This window comes from Pinus tabuliformis, chromosome 8, assembly GCF_031772625.1.
Source record: "Pinus tabuliformis cultivar Carrire ecotype Pingquan chromosome 8, CPIR1, whole genome shotgun sequence".
In the NCBI taxonomy this organism is placed as follows: Eukaryota; Viridiplantae; Streptophyta; class Pinopsida; order Pinales; family Pinaceae; genus Pinus; species Pinus tabuliformis.
Genome location: NC_142294.1, coordinates 955879573 through 955892590, shown reverse-complemented (window position 1 = coordinate 955892590; position 13018 = coordinate 955879573).

The window sequence follows — 13018 nt, the reverse complement described above, 5'->3', positions numbered from 1 at the left end:
TCCAGTACCAACAACTGAACCTTGTTGGTCTGTTTGGGTCAAGTAACATACAACACCAATATCCTAATTTGGCTTAGGTTTAGTACCAACCTCCTTATGTTCCATATGGTTCACAAGCAATAGTTAATTTTCCCTACATCCCTCATCCTGGACCTTATGTCTAGCCTGGTCCGTCTGCCATGCCTGGTGGGTATGGACAGATACAGTTTGGGAAGTATTCAAGTACCTTTGTAGCAGCAAGGGAAATCTTTGTTGTAGCAAGGGCCATCCATGCAGTAGCAAGGCCAGATGATGTCACAGCAAGGACAACTGCAACAACCACAGGGCCAACCCTCGCAATAGTTACAGCAAACCATGTAGCCGCAAATGCAGTATGCACTGTAATCCTCCCAGCCTATGCCTTTGCAAGGTCAACCTCTATAGCCGCAAGGTCAACCCTTGCAGCAACAAGGTCAACATGGGCAACAGAAACCCTTATACTCATATCAACAGGGTCAACCCTTGCAAGGGCAAGGCCAGGGTCAAGTCCTACAACAACAAGTCCAAAATCCTTATCTCCAAGGGAAGCAAGTGCAAAATCCTTATGTTCAAGGGAAGTAGGTTCAAAACCCTTTCATCTAGGGGCAGCAGGTCCAAAACCCTTATGCTCAAGGATATCAGGTGAAAAATCCATATTTCTAAGGCCAACAGGCTCAATGGACTTTTAACCTGTATGTTGCTTATCAACAGCCTCTGGCTGGACAGTTTCAAGGCGTTCAAAGTCAGAATCCTCCCTATCACTAAGGTAACCTACAGTGGGGACAAAATCCTTACCAACGGGGATGGGCCCCCTTATCGACCTCAAATTCCTTTCAATACCCAATTGCCATTCTTGGCTACACTGGAATTTCTAGATGTGTCTAGACTCACAAATGACCTGATTCTTCATTCACCATATTGGCCTCCGGTTCCGTCAAAGATTCCAAGCAATTGTCTGAATTTTGAAGGAAAAGCGAAAGAGGATCCTCAAGCCCATGTGATGACATACCACCTCTGGTGCTTCTCGAATTCCTACGTTGATGATTCCATTCATCTTAGACTTTTCCAACAAAATCTTACAGGTGCTACAGCCAAGTGGTATATCGAGTTACCTCGAGATATCTATCATGACTTTAACACTCTCACCATGGTCTTTATCACACATTTCTAGCTGTTGGTTCGCTATGAAACTGACACCCATCTACTAACGTCGCTCAAGCAAGACACTGCGTCCCACATCTTTGATCACGTCCATGAATGGAGACGTAGGCGCCATCTGATTAAGTTTGAGATTGTTGATCAGTTGTTGACCGATTGGTTCACCAAATCATTTTTCAGTGAAATTGTTGAGGACATTACTATGGGTGGATGCATCACTGAGGAACAAGCCATCATAGATGCCTAGTATCTAAACCTTGTCTATTCACAATCTGAAACATTATATGATGTGTTACCTGATGCACCCAGACCATCATCTGATCTGACAACATCTAAGTCTCTAGCTACACCTCTTGTTGTTGGAGTAATTGGTTCAGTTACTCAAACCCTTGCAAAATCTTCTTCCAAACAGAAGTCCGTCTCCAACACTTCTCCCAATGCTTCCTCTTGTAATTCATCGAGCCCTGGTAAAACCTTGGAGGTTCTTGCTGTCAATTCTACCACAATGGATAAATCCTCTAAAAGTAAGAAGAAAGGAAAAGGTAAGGGTAAAGTCGATGCCCCGAAATAGGGCCTCCTAAGTCATCTGTTGGCGATGATTCCCAACGGAAACCCAAGTATCCATGCCTGATCTATGAGGAGGATCACTATACTAAGGATTGTCCCAGACTATCTGAAGTTATTCGTTTGCTCAAAGGGACCCCAGCTGTCTTGAAATAGCCCTTTCCATCCCAGGAGACTCAAATGGTAGACCAGCGTCAGTCATCCGCTTCCTTAGGTTCACAAGTGTTCATGATGAGTATCCTGATTAACATGGCTACGAGGTCAAAAGATTATCAAACTCTTACCCCATAAGCAGGGAAAGAGAAAGAAGGTACCCCTTCTTCTTCTATTTCGTCCAGTTCTAGTCCCCTCCATATAAAGAGACCTAATCCTGATTTCGCCATTCGACAACCTTCTCGAGGTGTGCTACTAAAGTTCTCGTACAATCCCAACACTTGATCCACTCAGCATTATAACATTTTTAAAGATTTGGCTCAAGAGCCATCAACTATGTCTACTCTCGAGGCCCTTCAAAGTTGTCCTTCTCAGTGGAAATCACTACTGTCGGCTATTGGGGGTATTGATCCAGCTAACTCTAATCTCATAAGTTTTGACCTGGAAAACCACGTTCCCTGTTTACCTCATCAAATTTCCTTTCTCATCCAGATGATCATAAATGAGAAAACCATTCATAGGACCGTCATCAATGAAGGCACTTCTACCTGCATCATGTTTGTTGCTTGTTGGAAGGAAATTGGTTCTCATACTATAAACCAGTCCCCTAACACTTTGGAAGTTTTTTACGGACGCGATTTGTGACCATTCGATGTCCTTCTCAACCTTGCCATTACTTTGAAGGGCAAGATAGTACATGTCAAAGTAGAGATCATTGATGCTAATCTTAACTACAATCTTCTACTTGGACGGAGATGGACCCATGCCATGCATGATGTAGCCTCCTCCCTTTTCCATGTGATTCATTTTCCCCATCAAGGAAAGATAATCATAGTCTACCAACTATCCTTCTTTGCCTCTTCCTCTTCGGATGGCAATGTTCCATATGTCAAGCACACTAGTGCTCCTTATGAGAGTGTGAGGGCAGGACTCTTTAAACATCCTTCTATGATGGGAATTTTTCCACTCTCGCCTACTCATGTTGCCTCTGTCAACATGATTTAGATCAAGACTGATCCTTGGGTCATTCCTTCGCCGAATCTTGTTGATACATGGGGCAAGGTTATGTCGTTAATTCCCACTGAAATTGATTACGTGGAAATTGTTTTGGCTTCACCTTTGGTATCCTCTGATTATCCTGTTTCAAGAACATCTCTTGATGTGTATTCTCAATCCCCATGGATTGGTTCTTCGGAATCTCATGATCCCTTAGCTAAGACTTTTGTTTCTGACGAGAGTATCATGGAAGTAATTTCTGTGGAGGAAGTACCTTGGAACGACACTCGTCATCGTTCCTCATTCTTGCCTAGCCCAACGGTCATGTCTACTTGTCTCGAGGAGTTCTCTCCTCAGTTCCCATCCCTACCAATTCAGATGCCAATCATGACTCATGAAGTTTGGTTGGAAGGGAACATGGGTAACATTACCAAAACAATGTTAATTGATATTTTTTTCAAACCTGGTGTCATTGAAAATGTCCATATCGAGGTAACTTCTTCTCTAGAAGAGATCAAGCTCTATACTAGTCTGTTCCAAGAGTTCTAGGATATTTTTGTGTGGTCATATGAAGAAATGCCTGGCATCGACCCAAGTATAGTTGTGCATGAGATTCCAACTTATCCTCATACAAAGCCCGTTCACCAACGGCTTCGTTTAGTGCACCCTAGAAAAGCGATCACCATTAAGGGTGAAGTTGAAAATCTTTTGAAAGATGCATTTATTTATCCAATCCCTCTTACAGATTGAGTGTCAAATAGCGTACTAGTGACAAAGAAACAAGGCACTATTCACGTTTGCATCAATTACCGTGATCTCAATCGTGCCTCTCCTAAGAATAATTACCCCACTCCCTTCATTGACTAGATCATTGATGAATGTGTTGGGAGTGAATTATTTTCCTTTATTGACGGTTTTTCTAGTTACAACCAAATGAACATTGAACCAGTTGATCAAGATAAGACAACCTTTATCTGCCCATGTGGGACCTTCGCATATAAAAATCTCCCTTTTGGCCTTAAGAATGTCAGGGCCACATTTTAGAGAGTGATGTTTTGTGTGTTCCACGACATTTGAAAAATCATTCAACCTTACTTGGATGATCTCCCCACTCATTCTCCTAAATGCCATGATCACCCTAATCATCTACGACAAATTTTTCTTTGTTGTAGACACTACAACATTTGGCTGAATCTACATAAATGTGTCTTCTACGTCGAATCCAAATGACTACTCAGCTTTATCATTTCGAAAGAAGGCATTTGTCTTGATCCTCTTAAAATTGAGGCCATATTTAATTTACCCCTGCCATCTTCATTGCATCAACTGCAGAGTCTGTAGGGAAAATAAAATTTCCTTCGTCGTTTCATACTTAACTATGCTAAGCTAGCTTCAAGATACACCCAGTTTCTCAAGAAACGAACCTTGTTTGTTTGGGACGAGGCTACCCACAAGTCTTTCGATGACCTAAATGTTCTCCTCATCAATTCTCCTTTTCTGTACCCCTCAAACTATCATCACGATTACTTCCTTTATCTAGTTATAGCCTCTAGTACCATCGCTATGGTGCTGGTACAGTATGATGATGAAGTCAATGAACATGTTATTTATTACCTTAGTTGCAACCTCCTCAACACTGAAACACATTATTCTCATGTCGAGAAATTGGCTTTGGCTGTCATACAGGTTGTTCAGTGCTTTCAGCATTACATTCTCCTCCACATTACAACTATGATTTCAGAATGCAACCCCATGACCTACATCCTGACTCGTCAGTTGTTGGGGGGCAAGTACTCGAAGTGTATTGTCATCCTCCAAGAATTCGATTTGGTGTTCACTCTTGCCAAATCTAATAAATCATTGATCTTATTTGAGTTCATTTGCTCCCTTCCCTCCACTTCTCTTCTTGTTGGTGTCGACGACCAGCTCCCAGACGAGACTCTTTTGTTGATTAGCACTCTTGACCCCTGGTACACTGATATCATCGTATATCTCTAGACATCCACTTTCTGGTCTGCGTTGACCAAGGATGATCGTCGACACATTCGGAATCAATCTCAACCTTATTGTATCATTGGAGATACTTTATAATGCATCAGTGTCGATTCAATTCTTCGTCGTTGTCTCACTCTCGAGGAGGTTGAGAGAGTCTTGAATGACTGCCATTCTAGCGCATGTGGTGGTCACTTGTATGGATATGATACTGCTCAAAAAATCCTTTGCGTTGGTAATTTTTGGCCCTCTATCTTCAAGGATTGCATCCTTCCTGTTCGCAAGTGTCATGAGTGCCAAATTTATCAGTGCAAGATGCGTGCCCCACCCGCTCACCTACACCTCATTATTACAGTTGGTTCTTTTGCCAAATGGGGCGTCGACTATATCACCTATAACCCTCGTTCGACCGGGGGGTATGGATATATTATCGTTGTTGTGGATTATTTCACCAAATGGGCTGAAGCGATGCCTACATACTCCATGGATGGTAAAACGGTGGCTCAATTTCTATTCAATCATGTTATTTCTAGGTTTGGAGTGCTTCATGCCATTATCATCGACCATGGCTCCCATTTTCGAGATTAAATGATGGCTAAGCTGACTTTTATGTTGGGTTTGCGCCACGACGGCTCAACCCCATACTACCCTCAAGCCAATGGCCATGTTGAAGTTGTGAACAAAGTCTTGGTTACGATGCTTTAGCGCACCATTGGGATGAACAAGTAAAATTGGCATCTCATGCTCTTTTCAGCTCTGTGGGGTTACCGAACCTCAACCAATGACGAAATCGGATTCACACCATTCCAACTAGTCTATGGTCTAGAAGCAACTTTATCGATTGAGTTCGAAATTACATCCCTCAAGCTGGTTGTCGAACTTCTCCCCGAGACCTCACCTCAGGAAGAGTGCATCTTGTACCTAGAACGACTGGATGAGACTCATTGTATTGTTGCTTTGGTCATCGAAACACAAAAAAAGCAATTCAAGTCCCTTTTTGATCAGTCTGTCTCTCCTCGAGCATTTTCGGAGGGTGATTTGGTTCTTCTGTATTATGAGGCTAATGATAAGTTGGGGGCAGGCAAGTTCGAACCCATGTGGCATGGGCTCTATATTGTTAAACGTGTGTTATATAAAGGGGCCTATGAGCTTATTGACTATGAGGGTTGTTAGCACCTGGATTGAACCTCAGGCTAAAGGAGGGCAATGCCAGGGTAATCTGAAACCACGCTTAGCAAAGTAGCTAGCCCTACTAGGCCAGGAGAGGGCTGTCTTCGTAAGGATCTCATCCAAATTGACTGGATCTAGAAACCGATATTAGGCTAGGTATAGTAGCACAAGGTTTGATTTGATTTTGAAGGGGTTTTGCTGGATCAGGAGGAGCCAAATAGTTAGGGCAAGGAAATTAGGTCAAAATTGCAGGGTGTTCAATGGGGCAAGGTAGGCACAAGGCTCAACACTCTAGGGTTTGATAGGTCAGGTGATTCAAGATGGGTGAGGAGCTAGAAAGAGCATGTAAGCAACATGGATTCTTTCTAAACTGAAGAAAACATATACTGTGAATATTTTCCCAAAATAGAGCATAAAATATTATGAGCTCTACCTATCAACTTGAAAACATCCACTTAAAATAAATGAAATGATTGATGAAGTACAAAAAACATTTTAACATATGGTCATAGTATGTAAAGTTGAACTGAACATCATACCACATGGATCCCGAAGAAATCGCTGCAACTTTTCATTAATCTCCTGCTAAAAACTGATACAAAATGATGTCTACTCAAAGCATAAACATCCAACTAAGTCCACCCCACACAATTACTGAGGAAACAGATCATATAGAACCCAAACAACTCATCCTAAGCTCAAGAGGTCGAATCCATGAGAGGAGGAGCTGTTTCTAACAAAATCTGAACTGCTAACAAGAAAATAGGGTGGCCAAAATGACTCATCCCTAACCCAAACAAATTGATACATTACACCTCATGAACTTGTTTTACCTAATGAATCTACCCTAGTAAGCTTTAGAAGCATCATAATTACATTCAACTGATCAATTACAAGGATAAAATCATGATTTTCCAAGGTGAAAGTGAAAACTCGGACAAAACAGTGAAAATCTGGACAAACTGTCAAATGCGCAGCACTAGTGCTAGGCATGTAGCGCCAATTCCAGGCACACCCTTCAACTTTAGATGCAGTATTCGAAGGCTTCCCAGTGTAAAAATTAGGCCCACAAAAGCTTGTTGGAAATATCTTCCTGTCTACTTTCTAGAATATTTTTAATTTTTTCAATTGGAGTTCATTTTCCCTGACAGAAAACAATTCTCCCAACACTGCTCATCACACAGTGCCCATGGCAAAAAGACGGTAGGAAAGGTCATTGTTTGAAGGTTTTTGGCCCTTTTGGTCAACCAGCTCTTCTCCAAAGCCTTAGAAAATACGGAGGGTGCATGTACTCATCATTGTGAATCCAAAAATGTTGACCATTTTCTCATTGGATTCCCCAAAAAAGAGCGCACCGCCCATGGCGTTGCGCGTTTTCCTATCATGACTATGTAAAAAATGGACTGGAAAACACAACAACTTCCCTCAAACTAAAAAATGGCCCATCATGCCCAAACATGTGATTTTATGATTGATCCAAGATTACAGGCATGTAGGGATGCCTCAGAAAGCATGTCAAGTCTCCTCCTCTCCTCTTTCTTGGTCAATTTGTCAATTTTCTCATGAGCTCCTTTGAGCTTACTCCTTGCCACTTGGTTTCTCCTTGCATAATACTTGGCCATCTTCCTTTGCAACTCAACATCTTCGTTTTCTTTGTCCAAGAGGGTCTCTAAGTGTGTGTTCACTTTCTCAAACCAAGACTCTCTGTTTTCAGCTATGTCCTTGAACAATTGGTTATTTAGAGAGCGGCTCCTCCAATTCTGCCTCTTTTTGTCTTTCAAGCTCTAAGTTCTTTTTCAATCCTCTTGTTCTTGGCCTTTTTCTTTGTCCCTGTTCATCATCCATCTCTCCATAATCTCCATAAGCCTCATCAAGCTAAAATTTGGCTTTCTCAGCTTCCCTCTTTGCCTTGATGTACTTGATTTTCATCAACTCCTTCTTAACTTCTAGTTGCTTGTTCTCTTGTTGATAAAATGAGATAGCATGTTGGGCTCTTTGTAAATTAAACTCAAGCTCCCTGATTTTGGCATCCTTTGCTCTCAAGGCAGCTTAAGAAGATTTGTTTCCCTCCTCATCACTAGTGTCCACAAGGAGAAACTCCTTTTCAATGTAATGTTCTTCATGCTGCTATTGGACCTCTGTTTCCTCTATCGTTTTCTCCTTTCCTTTAACCTGTAATGTTGATGACGAAGGCAAGGCCCCTCCCACTTTCCAAGGGGTAAGAACCTACCTCTTTCCCCTATGATAGGTGAAATAAAATGGCTATAAACTATTCCTCTGTGGTATAATACTCTGACCATGCTCAATGTGTACATCATGTCCCTCATTGTCATCATGCTCATCATGTCCCTCATCACTGTCATCATCTCTATTGGGTGAATGAATGGTTATATTAAATGGTGATGTAGATGGTGTGGAGGTGTCTGGTAAAGAATGACCTTGTTGAGGATGAGTGATAAGTAGGTTGTGGTGGATGAGAAGAAGTAGATGGATGAGTGGAGGATGAGGGAGGAATGTGGGGAGCTACCTGAGTAGGTGGTTCATTGAATATTTCATTAGCTGTGAAGGATTCCCAAGTAATGCCTAGTTGATCTAAGTGATGGATGACTATCATTTTGATAAGGGAATGATGGAAAATAATATGCATTTAATGAGCTGGATCCCTTTTCTGAGCAATGTATGTCATCTTGTCAATACTCCTTAAAGGTAATACGGAAAATTGAGCATTCTTACCCTGGTAAAGTGCACAAGAAGCCTGATATGGTACGAGTATAGTCTAGAAAACCTACCCTCACATGTGAAATACCTCATGATGATCTTCATAAATGGCACATACTTTTCCAAAAGATAAGAGAAAGGGAAAATTATTTTATTATCATTTTTTAACCTTGTTTTAAGATATGATTCATAAAAACTGTGATGCAAATTTTTTTGCTTGAAACATTTCTCTCCGACATTTGGAATTCCAGTAGCCTATCATATGATGGCAGGAGATATAGTGAATGCGACCCCGGCTAAAGTGACATGGTTTTTTTTCAAATTGAGGATGAACTGCTTGGTTAACTGCTGATGAAAATTCACCATATCAACCCTTTAGCAAAACTCTAAACAACGCCTGAAACATGATACTGCAAGTGGTGATGCCATAAGCTCTGTTGTATCAATGGGTTCAAATCTAACAATTCTCCCTCCTTTCTTGGTTGGCCTCCTAGGCTGTCTTTCCCCTTCTTCTGAACTACTGTATTCTACCATGCTTTATAGGTGAAAACTTGAGGAACTAATATATATGCCAATACGAATGAAACAGTGAGGAGGTGGAGTGAAATAGAGTCAAGATGATAGGAAGGTGATAAAATATAAGAAGTACTATAACTTTGATCAAAGAGGTGATTTTGGAAGCATGCAAGGGAGCTTTTCTTAGGGTTTCAAACTTTAGGGTGTCAATTTGCTTAATTGATGGAGAAAAAGAGATATCAGGCCACTTACTTGTTGTATGCAGGTAGTTGAAGATTTTGTAGCTTTGAGTAAATGAAGGAAGTGGTGTTTTGGCGTTCCTAGGGTTTGCCAAGCTCCTCTAGCCAAACGCGTAGCAGCAAGTGGCAGTGTGTAGCGTCCTCAGCAAGCATGCCCTTCACCCTATAGGTGTGCATCACCAATGAACTTTACTCTAGCTCGGATTGGCAAATGCGGCCTTGACCCTACAAGCGCACAATGACTTCTCCCAGTGTGCAGCGCCCTCAGTAAATGCACCTCTCTGATTTTTTCCTCCTTCACTCAATCTCCTCTTTGCCAAGGAGAGCTTAGGGTGCAAAATAACTAATGAATTTTGAAAAATGCCTTTGAAAATTTTATATAGATAATGATTTTTATTTTTCTTTAGAAAAAAACCCACTTTATAATGTTTGTTTGGAACTTTTATTTTGTTTTCAAATCTCTGTCTATTTTTTCTCTTTCTTTGTCTCTTTTTAGGTGGATGGTGCTTTGATTGAGCTAATTTCTTTAATGGCTCATTTCTTGCAGCGAGGAGAAATGCATGGGCAGCTTATGGAAAAAATTATTACATACAATGACTTGAGTTACATCAAAAAATATGAATCAACTAAAATACTCTGTTTTCATCTCAGAAACATGTTTTTGAGATGAAAATTACATCAATGAAATAAGATTTTCGTACAATAACCATGACTTACTACCAATCACTCTTTATTTATTAGTCTTCCTCAAATCTTTTTTGCCCTTTATTTACAATTGAAACTATGATTTTTGTAGGTTTTAACCCCATACAGAAATTGCCTGCATACGAATTCTAAAACACAGAAAATAAACAATGTGAGAGCATAACACATAAAACACATATACACAGAGATTTTCCCCTAGATCCCAAAACCAGGACTACCAGCTTGATTTTTCGTTATGTTCCTTTCAATGTTACCATACATATTTATACATGCCAAAGCATCCAATACCATGGACCAAAAACCATCGCGTCCAAAACCATGGAACGAAAACTAGCACGTCCAAAACCATGGACCAAAAACCATCGCATCTAAAACCATGTGCAAAAAACATGCACAAAACCATAGGTAGGTCCGCCCAACCTAACATAGGGTCCAAAACCAAATTTTCTGGGGCACTGCCCCGGACCCCATAGAGTGGGGTTTCCTACACCCCTCAAACTCCCTGTGACTACCCTCGCTACACAATCGGCACAATGAAGGGGGTGCTCTGCCCTCCCTCTAACCCCTCGGTTAACTATGTGGGCTAGTCGTGGAAAGAATATAACACAACTCAACATTTTCCCACTTGTTGTTTTCTTTCCACACAGGGCCACAAGAGAGCTTAGTCATTTATCCAGCCCTACAATGCCCATTATTTCTCTACAACAAGAGAGCTTCTTATAGCTCACAGATTTTGTCAATGCATCTATAGTATTCTTCAAAGTGTCCACCTTTACCAACAACAACATTTTTTCTTCTATCATATCCCTCACAAAGTGATATTGAACATCAATGTGCTTTGTCTTTGAATGATATGCAGGGTTCTTTGCCAAGAAAATTGCACTTTGGTTGTCACAGTCTATCCTTATAGCTCCCTATACTAACCTCATATTTAAACACAATCTCTGCAACCAAACTACTTCCTTGCTTGAATGAGTGGCTGCTATGTATTCTGCCTCTGTAGTTGATAGTGCCACTACAGATTGTTTCTTACTCATCCAACTGACTGCACCTCCAAATAGGTTAAACACATACCCACTTGTAGATCTTCTCTTATCCATATCTCTAGCCCAGTCTACATCAACAAATCCACGAACATCCAACACTCTGTCCAATCCTGGTCTTCCTTGGTAGCATAAACCATAATCACTAGTGCCACGCAAATACCTGAAAACCCGCATCACTGTTGTCTAGTGCTCCTTCCCTGGTTTTGACATAAACCTGCTCAATAATCCCACTGCATGTTCAATGTCTGGTCTAGTACAAACCATCGCATACATCAAGCTACCTACTGCACTTTCATATGGAACACGGGACATGTCCTCTTCCTCTTCTTGTGTCTTGGGACATTGTTCAGCAGATAACTTTCCACCTACAGGAATAGGAACCTTCATCAATTTACTATCCTGCATATTAAGCCTATGTAATATTGTCTCGACATACTTCCTCTGGTTTAACCAGAGCTTCCTCTTTGTCTGATCTCTTTTAATTTCCATGCCCAAAATATAGTTTGCAGCACCAAGATCTTTCATGTCGAATTTGGAGGATAAATGGGTCTTGAAATCCTGGATAATTTCTTTGTCATTTCCAACTAGCCACATATCATCCACATACAAGACCAGATAAATAACACGGTCACCACTTAATTTAAAATACACACAATGATCTGCTTTGCTTCTTGTGAAGCCAAGTCCCCGTATAAATGTATCAAATTTTTGATACCACATCCTTGGTGACTGTTTTAACCCATACAGATACTTCTTTAACTTGCATACCAGTTCTTTCTTACCCTTCACTACAAAGCCTTCAGGTTGCTTCATGTAGATCTCCTCTTCTAGATCCCCATGAAGAAATGTTGTCTTCACATCCATCTATTCTACCTCAAAATCAAAAGCAGCAGCAACAAATAAAAAGTAATCTAATGGAAGTTACCTTGGCAACAGGAGAAAAAATATCACCAAAATCAATTCTCGGCACCTGGGAATAACCTTTTGCTACCAACCGAGCCTTGTATTTCTCCACCTTTCTTTCTGCATTTGTCTTCTTCTTGAACACCCATTTGGTGCCAATGGGTTTCCTTCCAGCTGGCAACTCCACCAGATCCCAAGCCTCATTTTTGCGCAAAGATGCCATTTCATCAACCATGGCCTCTTTCTAGAGTTTTCCATCCTCTGAATCTACTGCTTCCTTCACAATTCTAGGATCATCATCAGTGATAGATAAAGAAAAATTTGAATAGAAAACAGACGGACTATACCTTTCTAGCTACCTTCTTTCTCAAACTGATCTTCTCACACCTGGAGTTTGTGGCTCTTCATCTTTTGATTCCTCCTCTTCTGTAGAGTTTGATTCTTCCTCCTTTAGCTTGAACTCTATCTTCTCAGGTTCCTTTCATTGGACTTCATGTTTAATAACATATTTCACCTCTTTGAACACCTCATCTCGACTGCACACAACCTTCCTTGTTACAGGGTTCCAAAGCTTATAACCCTTTAAACCATCCTTATACCCAATAAGGATGCACTTTTCAGATTTATTATCCAACTTGGTTCTTTTCTCCTTTGGAACATGTACATATGCATCACATCCAAATACCCTTAGATGTGAAAGAGACGGTTTCTTACCAGTCCATACCTCTTGTGGAGTCTTATTCTCCAACGCTGTTGAAGGTGATCTATTGACCAAGTAACGTGCTTTCTCCACCGCCTCCGCCCAGAATTACTGTCCTAACCTGGCACCACTGAGCATGC